Genomic DNA, 6,817 nt, shown 5'->3' with positions numbered 1-6,817 from the left:
AAATAAAAGATAGTAATTACTATACCTAAGCTTATAGTGGTCCCCTCGATGGAAACTCTGGTCCAGAAAAGTGGATTGCCAGTAGCCATGTTTGTATTAGATGATCCTCTCCAGTTATATCTGATTAGGCCAAATCCAGCCCAGATTGAACCAATCAGCCTCTCTTACTATCCACCCCCATCTTTGCAATTGGAAGTAAGGTTTACGAACTTGGAATCTGTGGACTGCCATCTTCTGCCATGAGGACTGAGTAAGAGAACAATTCTAAAGAGTTTGAAAGATAAAGCAGGCCCTCAGATGCTTACCTGATTGAGCCACCCAGGCACCCCTGCCGGATAGTGTTTTAAGTACTAGGAATATAGTAATGGACATGATGGGCAAAGTTCCTGGACTCAAGGAACTTACTTCCTAGTTAGGGGAGACAGATAAAAAACAAACATAAATAGTGTGTCAGGAGCTGAATAGGGCTAGGGAAAAAATACCTTAAACAGGGTAAAGGGTTAGGGTGAATAGGGTCTACAATTTTTGTTAGGATGAAGGGGGTGGTTGGGGAAGACCTCTCTGAAGAGATGAAGTTTGAGAAAGTAAACAATTTGAAACAGGGAGTCATGCAGATATCTGGGGGCAGATATGCCCTGGTCTTCCATTTGAAAGCCTGCTCCTTTGGTGTTCAGAAGTTTTATAAGTTGGGGAATTTCAATTCTGGTGACACTTGAATCAGATCTTCTTTTATTAAAATATTCTTGTGAAAAATTGATCCCCAAAATGGCCCAATTCTCCACTTCTCTTGAGCTAATCTTACTACTTTATTTGGCCAATAGGATGTAGCAGATGATGGGCCTGTTCTGAGTCTAGGCCTCAACAGACTTCATACACTTCTACTATTTTTTTTTAGGATCCTTGTCTCTTCCATAAGAACAAACTTAGGCTGTCCTGCTGGAGTACATGAAACCATGTGGATCAGAGACTTTTCAGCCCAATAGCCCCAGATGAGGTCTCAGTTATGAGAGAGCCAAGATCAGTAAAGTTGTCCAGCTGACCTGCAGATCCATGAATGAGCCTTGTCAAGCTGACCAATACAAGAACTTTCCAACAAACACACTGACTTAATAAGCAATATTATATGGCTATTAGTTTAAGCTACTGAAGCATATGAACTATGTAGCATTATTATGACAACAGATAACTCGTGCTTGAATACTATCTCCAGTTTTGATGGTATGTGTGTATGTTCAAAGTGTATGTGTCATCCAGTGAAGGGTGAGGAAGAGTTAGAGGCAATATCGAGAGGACCAAGGCAAATTTACCATTTATCAGATATGCAAATTTGAAATAGCTCTTTTCATTACATGTGCATATGTGATGATGTAATAAAACCAATACATGTAGATCCATAACCACAAGTTGGTGGAATGTGACAGGGATTTTGGGAGCATTCTTGTGTTATCTCATTTAGACTGTACCTTTGTTACTAATGGTGCCCCTACAATCCAGATTAAAGCCCATATATTCTCATTTTAAACAATATTGCTAGAAACCAAATCTCTTACTCTCTGCAAAACACATTTGGAAGATGACAAGAGCTAAATTACAACCTTCACTCTCACCCCATCAATCTTTTCTATGTCTGTTGTAATCTCACTTGTACAAAACAGTTCCAATTGTATTTTATAAAAACGTTAAAAATTTCCTAGGCTTGCAAATCCTTCTGTTTTTCATCTTTATAATGTATGTTTTTCAGTAAGCTTCCTATATTTCTGTTTATTCAAATAATGTAACATGATGCTTTGTGTATAAAGAAATGCTTCTGAACCATCAATAAGATGTGCACCTTGAGCTGTGTTTTTCAGTTGTAGGAATGGATTTATAATGATCAACCTCCCCTTTTCAGTGCCCAGTTTTGCTGATGAGGATGGCTTACTTTCCATGGTCATGGAAATAGAAGAGAAGTTAATCCGGTCCATATTAGTACTGGTCCTCAGCAATCAAGTTCAGTTAAGTCCTGGCTTTAATTTCATTAGGACCTCTTGATGTGGCTTCAGTGTTTGTTTGTTTTTCTAATTGTTATCACATTCTAAGTTATAATTGATATGTTGGGCCTCTTATTTTAAACTCCCCAAATAAAAATTACTAAAATGATGTTTCATCAAGCACACATAAACACTTTCTTCAACAATAATATCTTCAACTACTTTTTTATTGGGTGAATGAGCATATTTGTATAAAAAAGACAAACATAATAGCTTGCAATTATTTTAAGGATAATATTTTATAAAGTGAAACAAATTATGCTGTTTGTAATTAATATTATTATATTAACTAATTGGTCTTTGACATTGGTCTTAGATAATTTTTCACCAAATCACAGATTAACATAGCAATGTTGACATATATATTTCACTTATTATTTAAATGTATTTATTTAATTACATATTGCTTTATTCCAAAACAGGAAGTAAGTTAGATAATTCAAAGATAAATATGACAATATTTGAATAATACTTCTTTTTTTTGAATAATACTTCTGTTATAAATGTTTGCTCCTTAAAAAGATGTCCTCCTGAGATCTGAGAATTTTCAAAAGTGGCATTAAGAAAATACTATATACTGTCACAAATTATAACACCCATTGGGAAATGTACAAATATTTACATAAAGAATCTGGTTAAAAACACTATGCAAAATTTTAAAGTATTACTGTTGGTAATTTAAAAAATACATAGCCATGGTTAATTTATTCTCCTTAATTTTAATTAGTATGATAAAAATTTGTTAGTTTACCATTTAAGTGGTCATTTCCTATAAATTTATTTGCAGGATATAAACTATTCAGCTCTATAATAAACATTATGTTTTGTATCAGAAAACTATTATCTATATATTATGAACTTTAAAACTTTTTTTTTTAAAGATTTTATTTATTTGACAGAGAGAGACACAGCGAGAGAGGGAACACAAGCAGGGGGAGTGGGAGAGGGAGAAGCAGGCCTCCCGCAGAGCAGGGAGCCCGATGCGGGACTCGATCCCAGGACCCTGGGATCATGACCTGAGCTGAAGGCAGTTGCTTAACCAACTGAGCCACCCAGGCGCCCGAACTTTAAAACTTTTTGCTTAAATCCCATTAGAGGACATTCTGCAGATCTTAAGTGCTCTATTTTGTACATGCTTGGTGTTTTGTCTATACACTGAATGAAATGGTGTCTTGCTCTTTCTGTTGCTATCTTGGTTCTGTGTTTCCTGCACAAAATGCCTGGTGAAGCCACGGAAACTGTCCCTGCTACAGAGCAGGAGTTGCCACAGCACCAGCCTGAGACAGGATCTGGAACAGAATCTGACAGTGATGAATCAGTACCAGAGCTTGAGGAACAGGATTCCACACAGGCAACCACACAACAAACTCAACTTGCAGCAGCAGCTGAAATTGATGAAGAACCAGTCAGTAAGGCAAAACAGAGCCAGAGTGAAAAGAAGGCATGGAAGGCTATGTCTAAACTGGATCTTCAACAGGTTATAGGGGTTACTAGAGTCACTATCTGAAAATCTAAGAATATCCTGTTTGTCATCATAAAACCAGATGTCTACAATATCTACAGATAGCAGGCCAAAAGGAAACAGCTTCAGATACCTACATAGTTATGAGGGGAAGTCAAGATTGAAGATATCTCAGCAAGCACAACTAGCTGCTGCTGAAAAATTCAAAGTTCAAGGTGAAGCTGTCTCAAACACTCAAGAAAACACAAAGACTTCAACTGTACAAGAGGAGAGTGAAGAGGAAGAGGTTGATGAAACAGGTGCAGAGGTTAAGGACATAGAATTGGTCATGTCACAAACAAATGTGTCAAGAGCAAAGGCAGTCCAACCCCTGAAGAACAACAGTGATGATATTGTAAATGCTATTATGGAATTAACAATGTAACCATCTGAAAAAAAGGAACTTTTTTTGGTGTTTCAAAAAAATAACAGCAGCTTGGTTTTAAATTTGTATTGTTTCTATCATTAATAAAGTTATGGCTTCTTATTGGATATATAAAAAAAAAGAAATTGTCTCTTAAACTTGAAAATGGCTCCTAAGTCATGGTGTTCACATCTACCAGTGGTTTCTGCTATACAAATGGGCTATTAGGTTTTGTATTTCCTCAAGAACAATTTTTCTTATCATATCAGTAGAAACCATCTCAACTACAGTTGAAGTTACCAAGATAGAAACATAATTTTGCCCGCCTTACAATACTAAAGCATTGATTAAACATGTGGTTTATTTCATCATTCAATATTACTTGTAGTTTGAGATTTGCTCTCTGACTCTGGAAAAAAATATATACTTGAGAGTAAGAGAACTTACAGAAATTAAGTCCATATTTCTACTTGTAAGAGAGTCTGCAGCAAGTAAAGGCAAGGTGTATCTTTTTTGGATAAAACCTTTTCTTTTATAGGCTAAATATTAATTCGAGATTTCCTGTGGCTTTAATAATTTTAGTCACTAGGGACTTGTAAGGTAAGAGTATCTAGTGTCTATTATTCATTCTATGTATATGTAATTATTGAAATCTTGGCAATGCTGTGGAGAAAGAATCTCGTTTTGCAGTTTACAAAATCTGGATCAGAATCATGGACCCACCAGTTATAAGCCATCTTCTCTTAGTTGAGTAAGACTCTTGCTGAAGCTCAGCTTACCATGTCTAAAGATGACTCTGTTACTGCCTCATCTACCCTCTTCTGGAGTTGTTAAGAGGAATGAATGGGATAATATATTTAGAAGCTCAGTGTAATTGGTAAAGTGATTTTGACAGCCACTCGAAAACAGTATGGAGGTTCCTCGAGATGTTAAAAATAGAACTACCCTACGACCCAGCAATTGCACTACTAGGTATTTACCCCAAAATACCAATGTAGTGAAAAGAAAGGGCACATACATCCTAATGTTCATAGCAGCAATGTCCACAATAGCCAAACTGTGGAAGGAGCCAAGATGTCCTTCAACAGATGAATGGATAAAGAAGATGTGGTTCATATATACAATGAAATATCACTTAGCCATCAGAAAGGGTGAATACCCACCATTTGCGTCAACATGGGTGGAACTGGAGGGGATTATGCTAAGTGAAATAAGCAGAGAAAGACAATTATCATATGGTTTCACTCATATGTAGAACATAAGGAATAGCGTGGAGGACCATAGGGGAAAGGAGGGAAAACTGAATGGGAAGAAATCAGAGAGGGAGACAAACCATGAGAGACTCTGGATTCCAGGAAACAAACTGAGGGTTACAGATGGGAGGTGTGTGGGGGGATGGGGTAGTCAAGTGAGATGGTATTAAGGAGGGCACGTGTTGTCATGAGCACTGGGTGTTATACACAACTAATGAATCGTTGAACACTACATCAAAAACTAATGATGTACTTACTATATGTTGGCTAACTGAACATAATAATAAAAAAAAGAAGGTATCTGTTTGAGACAAGTAATATGCTCACTACATATATGATGCTACATCTGCCTATCTCCTCACCTCTCTTCCTCTATAGGACTTTGCATTAAAACAACACAAACTGAACTCTTTCATATATATGATTTATAATGTGATAATGTATTAGTGGCAAGAATCTGTAGTCATACAGGCCAAACCATTTTTAATGTTTCTGATTTTTGTGAGATGAAGTTTATCCCCACAAATTAAATAGATAGGTTAGGGGGAGGTAGTTGTCACCTGACTTCTTTCTAATCTGGAGAATTTTAGGGACATAGTAGAGGTTTTTCAAAAGGAGGAATAAGAATAATTACCAGGCTTTGGATGATGGGGATTTTCTGATAAAATGCATCAAGTTAAAAATGAGAAAACTGGATGCAAAAAGCAGTGAGATTGACAAGGGCTGAGCTCAGATAGCAGGCCAAAAGGAAACTATGAAAGGAAACACTTCAGGAAGTTTGACAGAGCCTAAAGAAAGTTTTTTGTTTTGTTTTGTTTTGTTTTGTTTTTTGCTTTGTTTAGTAGAGAGCAAGTGTGGTCTGAGTGGGGAAAACAAGGAGAAGCCACTATAGACTTGAAGAGAGGGTATATTAGTAATTAGGAAAAGGGCAGTATAGCCAGAGACCTCTGAAAGAAAAATAACTGGGCCAGAGATGGGAATTTTGCACATTAGCTTCTATAACAATGATTATTTTGTTGAAAGAAATGGAATAAATAATGGCTTAAATTCAAGTTCTAAGCCTCTAAGTAAATTTTGTAAAGCACCTCCACCCCACCACTATGATTTTCTTTTCATAAGTCCCTATATACTACAGAAGGTAGTTAGGTCATAGATGTGTCTTTGCTAATGAAGAAATCTCAAGAGTTATGTAAATGCCAACAACAACAACAACAACAAAGCAGTCTATCTTTAAATAGACCAATATTTAACTGACTGTTTTCAGTCATCCTATACCATAGAAAAGTGGGGACTTTTAATACATAATGCTTCACAGTTTTGATCAAACATGATTCCCTTTTTCTTTATGTTTAATAGCCTCTTATACCCAGCAGTGATTACACAGCTCTCATCACTGGCTGCTAGTATCACAAGCTATATCAGCATCTTCAGCGGCAGCTGGATAAAAAGTTTCTATGTTTATCTTTAAAAAATATCTTTCAAGCTACTGTCTTGTTATGCAGTTTGGAAATACATTCTGATTCAACTCTGAAAAGAAGACAGCTTAAATACTTGACAACACTTATATAGTCAAAGCAGGCCATAATTTCTGTTCCAGAAACCATGTGTGTAAGCTGATTTTTCCTCTACTTGTTACAGTTTTAGGGCCAGATTTTCAAACAAGCCTTTG

At 36.4% G+C, this 6,817-nt stretch overlaps 1 pseudogene; it reads left to right on the top strand.

The window, feature by feature from the left end:
* Positions 1-3,246: 3,246 nt before the first annotated feature.
* On the top strand, positions 3,247-3,943 carry LOC102726038 (nascent polypeptide-associated complex subunit alpha pseudogene; annotated as a pseudogene).
* The last annotated feature ends 2,874 nt before the right edge of the window (positions 3,944-6,817 follow it).

This window comes from Leptonychotes weddellii, chromosome X (assembly GCF_054177405.1).
Source record: "Leptonychotes weddellii isolate Sample4059 chromosome X, ASM5417740v2, whole genome shotgun sequence".
In the NCBI taxonomy this organism is placed as follows: Eukaryota; Metazoa; Chordata; class Mammalia; order Carnivora; family Phocidae; genus Leptonychotes; species Leptonychotes weddellii.
This window is presented reverse-complemented; position numbering and strand designations above follow the sequence as displayed.